The sequence below is a fragment of the Balearica regulorum genome, chromosome 9, assembly GCF_011004875.1.
Source record: "Balearica regulorum gibbericeps isolate bBalReg1 chromosome 9, bBalReg1.pri, whole genome shotgun sequence".
Lineage (NCBI taxonomy): Eukaryota > Metazoa > Chordata > Aves > Gruiformes > Gruidae > Balearica > Balearica regulorum.
Window position 1 is genome coordinate 14,070,484 of NC_046192.1, and position 15,854 is coordinate 14,086,337.

A 15,854-nucleotide genomic window follows, 5' to 3' on the forward strand; every position below is an offset into this window, starting at 1 on the left:
CATGGAGGGTGTTCACACACCTTCACCTTGTATTTAAGGATTCACCTTGTAAAGGCTGAACCATTCTCCAAATATTTCTGGGTTTTTTCCTAGAGGAAAGAGGGAGTCTTGATGACTGTTCTAATCTAAGACCTAATTTAGATGCCAGGCTGGTGTTTCAAAGGAGACAGAGTTAGATCAGATTTTACTAAAGGTGAAGATCTGAGTGTTTCTGTTTAGTGAGATGGAGAAATTCCTGCTATTAATGGTTGCTATTTGACATTGGTTTCTTTTCATTACATGAAATGAGAAAACAGATCCAGTTCATTATGAAGATAGTGAAAGTTATAATAAGGCCAATATAGGCTGAATCCTACAAGTGCACGTGGGGAATGTAATGTATGAAAATGCAACATCAAAGAAAGATGAGCAGGGAATGGAGAGCAGAGAAACATGTAATGAGCCGAGTCAGACTGAAGTCTAAGATAATTGGTTAAGGATTACAGCACTTGGGAAATGCTGTCCTACAGCAGAAGTAGAAAATGGACTGAATGGAATGGGACCCAGTCAATCTGTAACCACGTTATAAGGACCAGAATAATTTCCCCCATTTTTCAGGTGGAGAGGCTGAGGCTCTGAACAGAGCTAGCAGTGACTGTCTCACCTGGAACAGCTCACCCTGATCTGGGACCGGACCCAACTCGTTCCTTGCCCAGAAACCACTTCTAAATGTTTTTCATATTAACTCTGGGGCTAGAGAGAACTTAATAACCTGTCAGTGTGAAATTATTAACTTTCTTAATGGCAAAGGCATGGAGTAGGGTTTGTGGCCCTGTATAAGTTCTTGCTGTTTGTGCAGTGTTAAATAAGTCAGTTGATCAATGGTGCTCTGATGATTTATTAACGTCATGCTGCCAATGAGAACTCATGCTGAAACTTAAGATGGATCAAACTTCATTTTAAAATACTGAAGTGAATATCATATCTTTCAAGGACTTATGGAACTGATCGTATATTTATCGTACATTAACACAGACAGTAAAATATGTCTGAATAATAAGGAATGTATCTCTTTCACCAGTTCAAAGCACTGCCAACAGCACTAACAGCAAATTGTGTTTTATCACGTTTTCTTGCAATTCCACAAAAATGGCTTGATATCCCAGTGTCATAAGCAATTCCTATGTTGTGTACTAAGTACCTTTGTTTTTCAAAAAGAGGGAAAAAAACCCTAAATCTAATTTCACTTGGATATGGGTATATTGCTTTCACATTTCAATGAAAACAATCCAAATGGCATGAAGTCCTCAGTGAACAAAATTTAGGTATTATTGAAACAGCTGAAACAAAATACTGTGAAATATATTTTTCTTTTCTCACGAAAGATTCACAGTGCTACATTGCCCTAGCTAGTATCATTATTTCTAAAATTTGATTCATGATCTATGCCTCATTTAGGGTGACGCTGTACCTGCCCAGTACAGATTTATTTAGCAACTGTCTGCTACACCAAGAGAGGCTGTTGTTCTCCTTTCCCTTTATATATAACATATACAAGCAGCACTGTAGGGGAAACTGGTCCATAAACAATTACCAGGCACTGAAACATCATATGGGAGACCACGCAGAGCTTATATTAAGAGGATTTGATTATTTGCACTGCCATCAACTTTGGTGTATTTTCGCAGTTCAGATCTGCACCTTTAAAACATACGTATATATTAAAGAGAATTGTATGAGGATCCTGGAGCCGTAGTAAGAGTTAAAATATTTATTACTACACTTTGGACTTACTCAGGCTTTCATCTGAGATGTGTACTGTTTGATAAAGAAAGTATTATCTTCCCCATTTCACTTTTTAAGAACCTTAACTATAGACAGATCGAGCATCTTCTGAAGCTACCAGAAAGATCTTTTTATACTGCAAAAAAATGCTCAGTTGAACCTTAAGGCTACATCCACAGTGGTAAAGAGTGCAGACCAGAAGAAGCAGATCTGCAGAGCAAAACATTTGACAGTGAGGACCAGAATTCTATATTACAAGTATTTCTCATTTATTTATTTAATTTTACTTTGCACTATCTCTTGTTTAACCCCACAGACTGAGTACTTATTTCTAGCTTGAGTGTCAGATGTAGTCCTAGAGCACATCTTCTGGTTTACTTTTATCCAAAATTAATTCCAGTTCATGTACTCAAGAGAGTTCCTCAACATGAACAAAAGCATAAACAGCGGAGACGGTCACGAGATTTGCTTTAGAAGTGCATTCCTGATCCAAGCTAAAATGTAAAGCCAGACTCAGCCTTTGCAATGTCAGCTGGGCAGGCCTGATTCAAAGCCCTGTCGAGCCAGCAGTGAGGTGAGGACATGGGGCATTTCCAGAAGCTCCAGTAGAACCATGTTTTGGGCCACCAGGAGCCATTGTTTGGTTGCCAGTGCCCCTTGGCTATTTCTGCAGAGATATACTCTGCAGCTCTTGGGTTTGTATTCTGTCTGAAAACATGCAAAATTTGCTTCATACCGCACATCATATTGTGCGTTAAAACTATCCACATGACAGTCAGTCTTCCAGAGATAACAATAATTTTCAGGTGATGCCAACAATATGTACTTACTGGATGTGGACGGTGCTCTGCTGAGCCCAGCCACTCAACACAGGCTGCTGAGCAATGTGAAAAAGTTTCCAGCTCTGCTGTGTTCTGTCGGCTTTCCTAACCACTTCAAGAATTTAGTTCTGGGGACTTTGCTAATACATTTACATGAAAAGACAATGTACTCTCCAGCTCCCTGATACGTGTATTAGACTATATTCACATATCGTATTCTGTGAGACTGCATGCAGGTCTCAGACATCAGGGAGTTTTCTGTGCTTCCAGGATAACGAAGTCTATGAAGGCAGCAAAATCCAGACTTCCTAAGTCAGCTTCAGTGGATTTTCATGCCTGTGTAATGAAAATGAACATTGAGCGATTGTTTTTCATCAGAGATCTGCTCTATCTGTGATGCAGAGAGGATAATTTTTCCACTGTTAGTTTTGCTTTGAATAGATAGACAAGGAGAAAAGAAATTTAAGCATAGAGAGAGATTAAAACACACCAGAAAAGCTCTAGAAAAATTTCTGGAAAAAGTCTGGGTTTGATATAAAAGTTTTGAGGCAGTAGATTAGTTTGTTTACACTGTTTTGGCATGAGGGACTGTCTATCATGTGAACACAGCATGCCTCTGCTGAGGATTTTGGCCCCAGCTAATTTTTAAGTCTAATGTAGACCATGAGAACTCTGGCCCTGAACACTGTCTCAATATCCCAGAATTCCCCAGGTCTGCAATTTTTTTTTTTGAGTGATCTACAGAAGTTTGCATTTGGATGCAAGGCTTTTCATACGGAGATCTGTTCCAAAAGAGATTAAGGTATCTACTTACTATGTAGACAAAGCTGTTAAGGCTTTAAAAAAATAATAATCAAAGAATACAGAAGTATAATTTAAAAGTTGAAGAGGATTTAGTACCAAATCTCTAGCTCCTTATGCAACCAATTGCTACCTTGTACCTCATAAAATATAGTCGAGCAGTTCAAGTTGATCTGCAGGCACTGTAACTCGCACTTCAATTCTACTGAAATACAAAAAGTAATAAATTACAGTGAGTGATCCTTGCTTTTTAACTGGCATTCCAAGTCCATTTGCCTTTCTAATGCATTTTGAAAAAGATAAATGCTCAACACTTAAGCTGCACATAAGCTTTGTGCTCCTTTATATTATTTCCTATAAATAAAAATATAAATGCTTGCGGTCATGCAATTTGATCTTTGAGTATGTGGTACTATAAATCTAGTCATGATCCATCTCCCTTGAAAATAAATATGGCCTTTTCTTTTAAGACACAGGACAAAAAGGTTCATTCTTAAGGACATAAACACCTAATAATCTAAATAGCCACTTAGCCTGAAAAGTAAAGACAGTGCTCCTGGGCATGGGTACTAACTGGATCCATGCTCTCCAAGCCAAGCAGAAAGCAAGCTCCTAGACAGGAAATTCTGTGGGACAGAACCGTGGCATCGCCAGCCCAGAGCGCCACGCCAGCACCAGCTGGTGCCTTGTGTTTCTTTCAGGCCAATTTCCCCTCTGTACATCTTTCCTCATATTTTCTTGCCATTCCTATTCTTCTTCCTGTAGCTTTCCTTGTCTTCTGCATTTACCTTTTCTATCACGCTAACATCAAATCTCCATTTCTTATCTGTCAATGTCTCTGCTATCTTGCAAAGCACCCCCCCTTTAAGCTCATTCTCTTACTCTCTTCACGGTGGCGGTCTCCTCACTCAGGATGCCCCTTTATCTCAAAGCCTGTCATCTTCTGTAGTAAGCCCTGAGGAAAACTATGAATTTCCCAGATATGCCATAGGAAAGTCTCTGGTCCCTTTGCCTTTTTTTTGTATTTACTGTAGTATATGGCTGCAACAATATTAGTATATATACTATGGAGTCACCACACCACAGGAAATTCCTTAAGATGTAACCAGCACCTACCTATTTTTTCCTCCATAACATTAAAGTGACCTAAGCTCTTTAAGCCTAGCCATTGCCACTTATCTGCCACTGTAGACATGGTGTTCTGAGTGTTTAATATGTTAAACGTATTAGCACCAGTTGCTGTCTAAGTACTCTTACAGAGATGTTTTCCATGCACAGAGGTGCCTAAGGTAAAAGTAAGTAAAAGAAAAATTAAGAACAAAAAAGATAAGAAAATATTTTTATGAACGGGATCAAATAGATATTATATAAAGGACTGTGTGTGTTCTGTGTCGATTACTTTCTCTATTTTGAGCTTGTGTCCTCTGCCTCACAATTGAAACTATTCTTTCCCTTTAGCTAAAGTTGCCAAAATATAGTCTTCATCAACATTGATTCAACACATCATCATCTAAAACAAGGTGATAAAACTGGTATTTATATCTATCAGGGGACTGATTACAGATGATGGCAACGACCATCTCAAAAGGTATAATTCTCTGCCACAGTGTATATCAGTATTTTTCTTAATTATTTCTGACATTTTACCTATTACTCCAAGGACTTTCTCAGAGGGCGGAAATAAAGGGGAAAAATGGTTTTTGTGGCACAGATGAAGAAATACATCTTCTGTAAGTAATTCCCAGAAGAAATCTTGGAAATCTTACGGGGTCAGGAAAGAGGCAAGAAAGTAGCATTTGTCACCCTTGCTGAATTGGTCATCTAAACTTACAGTAGCGCTAAAGCTGAGTGACTTATCTGCCAGCCCTTAGGCAGGAAAAAAAGTGAGGATAAAGAAGTAGGGGGGGCGGGGGGGAAGAGCACTGTGAAAGTAAGTATCATCTAGAAAGCTGCCTAAAGATTTTCATCTTCCAGCTACTTACCTCCCATTTTCCCATAGCTGATGTCCATTCACTTATGCTATTAGAAATCACACACAGCAAAAATGAAGAACCACATAGCTGAGGTTATGGCAAGGATAAAATTTCACCAAGTTTAGGACCAGCAAATAATGTCTGAGAGTGGTTGGGAGAAAAATTTTCCAGCTGAAGAGCTGTACAGATGCGGTAAGAGCGGCCAATGATCACCATCTACAGAGAATACTAAGGTAGGATGACTGACAGGCAGCCCAGAAACCCAAAAGATGCCTTGAAAAAAAGCACGTGAAAAAGCTTGTTACAAGTCACTGCTTTTGACATGAGTTTGATGCAGAATGGACAACTGGGTTACAAAGAGCAACTCGTCATATAGCCCTAGAGAAACTTTAAGCACAGTTGGCTGCTCAGCTTAATGACACCATTATTAAACTCAAGATAAGTAAAACAGGCTACAGCAGACATGAGCTTCCTGTTCTTATCTTAAAAACCTGCAAACACTGCAGCTATCCCAGAGCAACACACAAAGAACTCATCATCTGGTTCCCAGCCTTGGAGCTAGTTTCTGTACAAATAGTCTTCTCTCACCCTCTGCATCCTGTGTTGATGACCCATCAGCATGAGCATGGTGAGCAAAACATGAGTTTCACATAGCTATTGGACCTATTTTATCTTGCATTACACAGATACAAATCAAGCTAACAGCATTCCATGGAAGCTCCTATGTATAGAAATGCATAGCTAGGTATAACAGCGCTTCTAACATGGGTTACTGAGGACATACCAGGAGCACGTGAATTATCCTGCATTTAACAGAATGAAACAAGTATCTTTCAGATAGTCACTAGTCAGGTGGTTTGTCCTTAATCTACGCTCAATCAGAAATGAAAATGGCTTTTTTTCCTCTACTCGTAGTGTTGGCTACATGGTGGCCTGCCTTTAAGAAGGCATTTACTGCCTACCTCTGAGAGATAGAAGAGGAAGGGTGAGTGATTTTCATGCTCTGGCACTCATTGTAGGCTGTTTAATTTGTCAGAACTACTAGGCCATGGTTTTGTGCTTTGACAGGTTTTTGTTATTCCTGCTAATCCCATTTCTGTTGTGTAATGTGCGTGGCAGCATCTGGTGACAACAGAATAGAACACCTAATTGTGAATGAATACAGAGCGCCCTGTTCTGCCACATTGCCTGTTGCACTATTTTTGCATTTTTATGGCTGAGGGTGGGCTTCCAGGAGCTGCAGAGCAGACAGCCCATCGTTGTAATCAAATTTGCCATTTGCATGTGTGTGTTCTCAGCAGCCTTCGTATTTCTACGGCCCCCCAGGATTCCCCGAGTTTGGCTTTCTGGCTCCCTCTTCTGAGTGGAGAGGATGATCGTATGTATTTATTAAACAACCTCTCTTTACTTTAAGTGACAATGTGAAACTGATGGTTTTAAGTGCGTTTGGGTGTCATTAAAAGGAGCAGAATATGAGGCGGGCCAATGTAGTACCTGCACAAGTGTTGCTGCCCTTGCCCATAGCATGGCTTCATTCACTTGCTGGACACAAGGACCAGCAGCTGCCTGCAGATCTCCTTTCCATCTGAGCATCTTTTTTTCTGCTTCACTCCATTATGATTTATCAGTGGCTCACTAACTCCAGATCCTATTCTACTTTGCCACCTGATGTGGACTTAGGCATAGTGAGCAAGCCTGGAAGCTACAGGTTATGCTCAGCGTTGGTCTTATAGACAAGCCTAGCACCTTGTATGAAAATGGCACAGTGACCATAAATGCTGCCAACATGCAAGACCAGGTTACCTATTTTTAAATAGTGGTCTTGTGGATTTGGGGGAAAGGAGTTAGCTCAATGTCTTTAAGAGCTCCTGAGAGCAGATTACTGATTTAATCAGAAGCTTATACAAATACTCTCCTGGTTGGGTACAGATCAGATGACTTCATTTATGTATAACAAACTGGTTCCAGCTATCGTCAGTACTGCAACTTAATGCCCTGACTTACAATAAGAAGTGTTGAAAAATGCCCTTTTGCAAGAAGCTTGTTTCCTTGTTGACAATTGGTGTAACATAGCTACCCAAAATATTGATAGATCAGAGCAGTATTGAATTTGACAAAATGGACCAAGGCTATTATTTTATAGAACACATATTTTGAAGAGACTGATAAGCCTTTCTGACAAGAGAACTTCACATATTTTCAGCTTAGATTCTTGTCAGCCACAAACACTAGCATTGCAAAACAAGACTGACAAAATTCACTGCCCACATCAATCTTGCAGAAACTTTCAAAAGATTAATTAAAACAAAGCTCTAAAACCCCAGAGATCTGAAGTATATGAATGACAACATCAAAAAGAAAAAGTTTAAGGAGGATGTCTAGAATTTTCAATTAAAATGCAAGCTTCAATTTTCTCATGGTAACACTTGGTACAATTTTCCTCCCAGTAAACAACACAGCTCTTCTGTATTTACCACAAAAATACAGAATCAAAACATGAAACCTGTTGGATGTGGCAACAAAAAAAAAAGATCTAAAGCTGGTATAATATTTAACAGATTACTCATACATTTTTCTAACTCCTCTGTATTATAGGATGTTGAATTTACTAAGTTTTAAAAAGGTGGTCTAATAATACAGTAAATATGAAAACAGTTTCAGGACTGAATCATGAAGCAGCATACAATCCACATATGAAACTAAGATCTTGTCTTATGCTTTCTCTTATCTGCTGCAGTTCAATTCTAAACTGAGTTCTAAGGAAGAATAAGTGTGAAAGCAAAAATATTTATGTACGCTATGCATACAAAATAGACAACCAAGGGAGAAATGTTCCTGCTTATCAAAGACTTGTATTAGATGTATCCTTCTTCTAAGCATCTGTGGACAAGTTCCCCAGAAAAGATGCCTTTCATCAACTATGGGAGCTGTTATTCGTTATCATCATCTGTTTATAATCAATGAGAACAGTTGGATGCTCAGCACTCTTGAAAATTGAACCAATTATTTAGGTCAGTAGTTTTTAACCTTTTTCTATTTGTGGACTCTTAAGCATTTTCCAGTGGATGTGAGGCGCTGTTAGAAATTTTGCTCATGTAGATAGCTGTCACTTTCTTTGGCACTTACAACAAACTGTCTAGAATTTATCCCTTCCCTTTCATCCCCTTATGAAAGACTCCAAGCTGAAAAAAAACCCAAAACACATTAGTCAAATATATACACTTTTGGCTAAATTAAAAAAAGAAGCTTACCTGAATCCAAGTGTTTTTAAGCACCTTGATAAACTACACAAGTAAAACCGTCTCTGTTTGAGTCTAAAAGTGTATGTTATTCTGATTACAACCCAGGAAAGGTGCAGTTCTGCAGACAGTACTCTCTGCTGGCACAAGCAGTTGCTGCTCTGCCTTAGCCCTACCGATTCCTCTCAGTCCCTGGCTGCCATGCACTGGATCCCTCACGTGTCAGCCCAAGTTTCTTTTTTGATCAATGAGCTGTGCTGTGGAACCGAGGGTGATCAGGTAGGGACAAGCATCTTTAACTTGAAATTGCTACCAGAAAGTACTTGAGTGTCATTTTTCGTGCTACAATCCTCAAGAAAAAATTGAACGTGGTTTTGAACAGAGAGGGAGGGAGAAGAGCAGATATAAGCATGAACACCCTAATTCAGTTGCAACAGCACAAATCAGCATGTTCCAGTTCCATCCAGTATTTGACTTTACCTTCCCGAGCGTGCCTTAGAACCAAGGCAGGATAGACTAGGGCTGCCTTGGGAAGGAGCTCTGCATGAGGTCTGACCACAGGTAGCTTCTGGAGTGCCACCTGAAGGTACCTTCCACCATCGCTAGTGACCAGTAGCAGCAGAAACTGCTCCTAGCACGCGCACCACGTGTGAGGATTGTTCCGCTCACATACAGCGCTGTGTCAAAGGAGTCACTACACTACTTACTACTCCAACCACTTATGATCACGTACTGAGCAGAGATTTGTTTGTAAGACCTTAAATATTTCTATTGCCATTTTATTGTTTATTATTATTGTTATAGTTACTGGGATATACAGCAATTACTTATGTTTGACCATATCTCCATTAGACTGCTGTACTGCAGATATATTCGTACAGCCACTGTGCCGAACACAGAAGCAGTTGTGTTCAACAGAGCAGGCTCTTAAGTTTCCAACGCAGCTCAACCTCTGGGCTCAGCTTAGGCAACCAAGCAGCGTACCTAGGTCAGCCCTGGGGAGGCTTTAGTAATCCCTAACGCAAACCCTCCAGGAAATTCTCTGAACCACCCAACGCATTTCACGTGTTGAAAGTCACCAAACAACTGACAAAATACTTTAACAAAGTAACTGCTGAAAAATTGCTTAAAATAAAAGAATAGTGGGGAAGAGGGAAGACCCTTCCTGGTTTTAATGAAAAAAACCTTTAGGCCTGACTACTGTATTTAAATTAAATCTATTTGCTTTTTACACAGTTCGAATAGATGCTTTTTAATTATTGCTAATTGTTTAAGATATTGTTGTATGCCCCTGAAGATTTAAACTGAATAAATTTAATTCCTTTAAAATCTCCTTCAGCTACAGGCAGTACAGTAAGAAGCCCCATAGGTATGGCAGTAAAAATAACCATAAAGGCATAAGCATTTAAATGAGGAGAGCATGGAATATTTCCCACTAGACGAGAAAGAAAAAAGAAAAAAAAATAAAAGAGAAAGAAAAGAAAATAAAGAAAGAAAGGAAAAAAAAAAAGCTATGTGTTTTGGAGACACAAGAACCAAACCATGAAACACACAGTTGAAACATTTAGGATGACTATGAAAAAGGTCTATGTTCACTTGTTAAGGAATGCGCTAAGGCAGACTAAAGCATATGAATGGCCCTTTCACAGGTCACAGATTCTATTCAGTTCTTGGACATTGTTATTATCCGACAGAAATAGATGGGCCTAATTAATATTCTGAACATACCTGAGAGAACATTCTTAAGGAAATCATCCTCTGGTGGTTTAGGTTTGTTGTGTTTTGGGAGTTTTGGTTTTTGTTGGGGTTTCTTGGGTGCTATGCACTTTTGGGTTTTGTTTTTAACAAACAGCAGACGTTACAAATAGCGTCTGGTTAATAAACTATAAACATAATTTTGGTGTTAAAAGTTTAATAAAGAGTCTACTTCTGAATATATTTGTTTATGCAAAGACTTGGATTTTTTGGGTTTTTTTAATTTTAGTAAACAGTTTTGCCATGTAGATTAAAGCTGAACTGCACAGTCATTTTGCAAGCAATTATATTCTTGGCACTTTTCTGAACATAATATAACAATTACCACAGCAACTGCATTTTTATCAGAGCACTCCAAGCATGCAGCAGGTTAATATCAGTGTTCAGCAACTTCAGATAATATTTCTAAGATGCTAATGTTTAGCCAATTTCAAATGAGCAAACAGCTTCTGATATGAACTGAGTTCTGGTCTTTTAAGATAATGCGGTTATATAGGCCCTGATCTTATATGCAGTGGGACTACTGTCCCCCTTACAAAATCCTGTTAAACTTGATGGGAGTCTGTGCAAGCAAATCCAAATGCAGGGCCAGCTTCACGGAAAGAAAGATGAACTATGATTACGAAGTTAACTTTCCAAGGAGCGTAACGCTCTGCACAACCGGGTCAGGATCTCGGCTCTGCCGCTGCCTGAAATGGGGTGAGCCTTCCCCTCCTCCAGCTTGCCTATTTACTTCTAACCTTTGGAAAGCACGAGCTGTTTGCTGAGTGTCTGCCTGATACTAACCACCGCCCTGAAATGGTGGTGTTATTAATCTAATCTACACTGGATTTTAAAGATATGCAGTTTGGTTTCAGTTATTTGACTCCTGCTGAGCAATCTTAAGAAGAATAACCTCGTTTTTCGAGGCTCGGTTCCCCTCACTGCTGACCCTTGTGGGAGTTTTGCTGTTGACTTCACAGAGAGCAGAAGCAGGCCCAGAAAATGGGTAATTGCCCAAAGTCATCTGAGCTTTATCACTGCATTTTGAATTCAGGACACTGCTTCAATACAGCGACTTCTTGTTCTCATCTGAAATGTCTGGATGGCATACAAATATAGATAAAAGTAGATGACTAATTATCACGTCTATTCTCAAGGCATGCATGGAGGGAGGCAGTAAAGAGGAGGGGAAGTTTGTGGGTTACTCCCACACATAAATCCTCTATGCGTCAATGGGTGAATAGACACTAATCTATTGTGCAAAGCCGTTTTATAACAACAATAAGCCGAAACAGAGAAGAAACTATATTAGAAAGGCAAATATCAAAATACATCACTACTAAAATGCCTGCAGGTAATCAAGTAATTCAGTCCCATAGTACACCCAGAAACAGAAGTCAAGTGTTTTGTACTCAAACCTTAATATGGCGTATGTGGGAAAAAAAAAAAATCCCATTGAAATAAATAGACCTTTTCATTTCCGAGACAGTGAAAAAGAGATGAACTTTCTTTGTCTTGCCACTTTAGAGCCCCTTGATAGCATTTTCCTTTTTTATTGTCTTTTAGATATAGATGCCCCTCTGCTTAAGTATCACCAAAGCTACTAGTAACAAATACCTAAATATATAACAGATGCATAAGTGCATCTTGGGATAAATACATTATGGACAATTAACTGTCATCATACCCCTCAATTACATTTTCACCCGCTCCTGTAGTGTACACCTGTGGCTTGTTAGTAATGCAATAAGTGTTGTAAAGCAACTCTAAGGTTCAAAGGTAGCTCTGCAAAAATCTGTTTTCTTCTTTTCTTAAATGTGCATTACATAAATGTGAAACCAGAGAAACAAACACAAGAAAAAAAAGAACACTACCTTTTCTTTTACCAGCTAACACTGTTGATCAAGTGAAAATTTTTCATTTTCCTGTTACATCACATAAGAAAGACCATTTGCATGAAATATTTGGCCTCATTCTGAATTCACTAATGTATAAATTTACCGAGAAAAGCAGCAACCAAAATTCACTTTAGCACACTTTGTAACATTTTTTTAAATGCCACATTTCTCATCTGTGTGGGGATAATATAATAATCACAAACACTATTTGAGAAATTTTGTAGTAGACATAATTTTTTAGTCAAAAGTAAAAGAACTTGTTAGAAGCACAACTAAAACTGATGCATATCTAGGCTACAGTATAATTAAGTCCGCAGCTTTGCAAAATGGATATTTGTGTAAGTTAAAGTAGCTATTGGATATCCTTACTATAATCACACCTAAATCCATAATAGTTCCTGGAAGGATTATTTGTTATTAAATATGTGAGTGGCATAATTCAGTAAGCTCTGTATATGACATTGATGGAGTGCCTGTAAAGAAAAATATTAAACAAAAATACACTGTACAAATGGTCTTATAATTGTAGCTAGAAGCAAATCCAGCACAGAAATACCCCTCTCAGTTAATATCCCAATGGCATTAACACATTTGTGTTACTACTGTGTTTGTTTATGTATTAGTCTTATATTGTCAACATTAAGGTTTTTTTATTCCTATGCTGCATTTTTCCAACCTTAGTTACTACCTCCTTCTGTTAATACCTCTGGACTACTGCACTGTTCAGGGACACAAACAGACAATCAGAGGCTTTCCCGAGCTTCAGGACAGAACAATGGGGTGGTCTTTGCAAAGGTGACATTGACTGCTCCACGGACTCCCAGACATCGCTTTACCAGCGTACAAGGAACCCCCCCAAAATCTCACATGCTGGAGCCCAGACGACGCACTGCACCATGAGGCTGGCTGAAGCACCCCGGCTGGGTCAGGCTGGGGTACCCGTCCCCGCCTGCTCTCCACGTTGCAGACTCCACCTCGCACCCGCTGCTGCCACCCCTTCTGGATGGTGCATCCAGCAAGTCCTGTACCCAGCCACGGTCCACTGAGCAAAGCTATTCTCACAGAATTACCTCATCAACAGGGGAAGTAAATACCGTAACTCGTTCTGGTTGAAGACTTTCTATGTAGACAGGACATAACTGGTCATACCTCTGGTACTGATCCAAGACAAGCCGGGTTATCAAGACTTGCCAGCTACTGGTACTGCTTTGTGTCTGACCTTGGTACTCATGGGTTTAATCAGCTGAGTAAAGCTAATCTCACTCCTAGAGTGAGATTTCTTGTTGGCTCAGAGACACTGAGATATTTACCTACTCACCAATAAATTTCAGCAGAGGTTCTTAATAAGTTTTTTCCCTTTTTCCTTTTGCCAAAAGAAAGCCTTCTTTTAAAGTCTTCACGTAGTTTTTCTCACATCATTTATGTATGTAAAAGTCAACAACTCCATCTGTATAATGAGCAGTGGTGTCAGCTGACACTTCCACAGCTTTTGGCAGCTTCCTTTAGTTGTGGTGTTTGTTCTTTGCTTGTCTTTTAAATTGTCTGTGAAGCAAAAGTCGAAGGACAGGACAGTCAGGGATTCACAGAGGACATTCTAGAGCTGCATTTTGCTCTGTGTCCTGAGTGACTTACCTGAGAGACACTGAGAAGCTGGAAGCTGGCCTGCACAATTACTGAAAAATAAAATGTTACAGGCATTTATTTATAGGTGAGAATCACATATGTGTGGTTTGACCAACAGTGACTCAGGGATTGTCAAACGGCAACACTTCAACGTGTTCAAGCAGTCCTGTGAAGAACCGGGTTAGATGACTAAAGAATAACAGCGACTGGCCAGTCAGCATAAGTTGTGATGAGTTATATCATTGTACTTTACTAAATACATGGTCTCCAAAGAGTTTAATCACAGCTGGATGACACAAAGCCAAATACAAATTGCCTTGTTTAGCAATGACTGTCAGCTAACTTGCCTTTTTGCAACCACCTATGAACAAAATATCATAAAGTAGACCCTAAGTGGGCAGAAGACAAAGGAGGAGAAAGACCTAAACACAAATATTTGAAAACTGTTAGCACTAGCTATGGGGAAAATACTTAGCAGAAACAGGAAAGGAAATAATTGTTAAATTCAGGAAAACCCTTCTGATATGTGCTGTATGCAAATCATCTGATGTTTGGATGCCTCATTGCACGTGTGAAAAACCTAGAGAGGACCGAAGAGCAGAAAAATGCGTTACAAGGAATAATCCTGCAGGAACTGGACTGGATGATCTAATAGGACACTCATTTCCAGCAATTTTTCCTTGAAAGTGTTTTACCACTATTGCTAAAAAGCTGGCTCCATTTAAAAAAAACCACCAAAAAGTTTGTCTTTCCTGCCTCAGTTCTTTTTTTACATTATTATTACTAGAAAATTTATCAAAAATAATCTAATAAAATAAGAAGCTTTGCCTTCAGACATTGCATTGCATTATCCAAATTGCAATGCTTTAGGATTCTGACTTCTTTAATGATGACAGAAAACACCCTAATGTCTATTGTCTAAGCACTTCTATTGACTAGCCAGGGCAAAATTAGTATCAGTAGCATTTACATTGTTCTATAAATGGCCTGAGCAAAATCTCATAACAAATCCACGGTGTAGTCGGAACTCATCTGTTGTTTGCACTTCCTACTTTGCAGATGAGACAGTCTCAAAAGACAGGGTAGGCTGAAGACTGGTTGGACAACTCTATAAGTGAAGTCTCAAGACTCTTGTCATTCTAGCTGTCTAAATTACTTAAACAGGACTCAGAGGGATTTAAAGGGGAGAAACGACATGACAAACAATTATATTCTAACACACTATTTATAACAATGCCCTTTCAGATTATTGTTCCACTCAGACTGACACATTACTGTAATCCCAGGGATGAATCAAGGGACTTAGAGTTAGATCGTGCACAGCTTGTAGGCATAAAAAAAATACGAATAAAGAACTGACATTCAGGAAATATAGAGCGACTCAAGGATAAATTCTGCTGGGATGAGCTTAATTTATCAATGTCAATAACAACGGTGAACACATCGCAAGAATACATGCATATTAATTGAAAATAACTCAGATTAAATCACTGCAGTTTGACATTTTGAGATAGGCACTTTATCTTTTCAAGAAAGAGAGCACTATAAAATCTTTAATCTGAAAACACATCTTAATTGCATGTTATCACCTCCTAATTGCTTCTATATTATATTAAACATTTTGCTAATTACTAGCCTGATCATGGTGTAAATAGCTTGAGGCTAGAGCTCATAACCAGCTGAAGACAACTGGGCACAATGAGGGCCACAAAGAAGTTTATCACTTCGGTGTATTATCGTGGACTTCCATCATTATCAGTGTCTATCACTCTTTATCTCTGCTTCCCTTGTGAGATAAAGAAGAGAGGCAATAATGTAGATCAGAGGTTGAGTTGCATTTCAGTTAATCCATCTATTTCTAGCTCTAGATTTCTAATATTCCCTGGGGACAAAAGTTGTCTGCCTACTGCTGTCACTAATCTACTGCTTGAAGACTGAGGCCAGAATGCTATTTGCTGTACCACAAGGCTGGGTAATGGAGGTGGCTCCTGGACAGCT

The 15,854-nt window shown here is 39.1% G+C and overlaps 1 long non-coding RNA gene across 2 annotated transcripts in view; it reads right to left on the reverse strand.

Moving 5' to 3' along the window:
* Nucleotides 1-15,854, reverse strand: part of LOC142602925 (uncharacterized) — a 72,874-nt gene that overhangs the window by 20,023 nt on the left and 36,997 nt on the right. For both annotated transcript variants that reach the window (XR_012836779.1, XR_012836780.1), the window contains exon 6: nt 13,552-13,775. This is a non-coding gene — a long non-coding RNA (uncharacterized LOC142602925). The remainder of the gene's footprint in view (nt 1-13,551; nt 13,776-15,854) is intronic.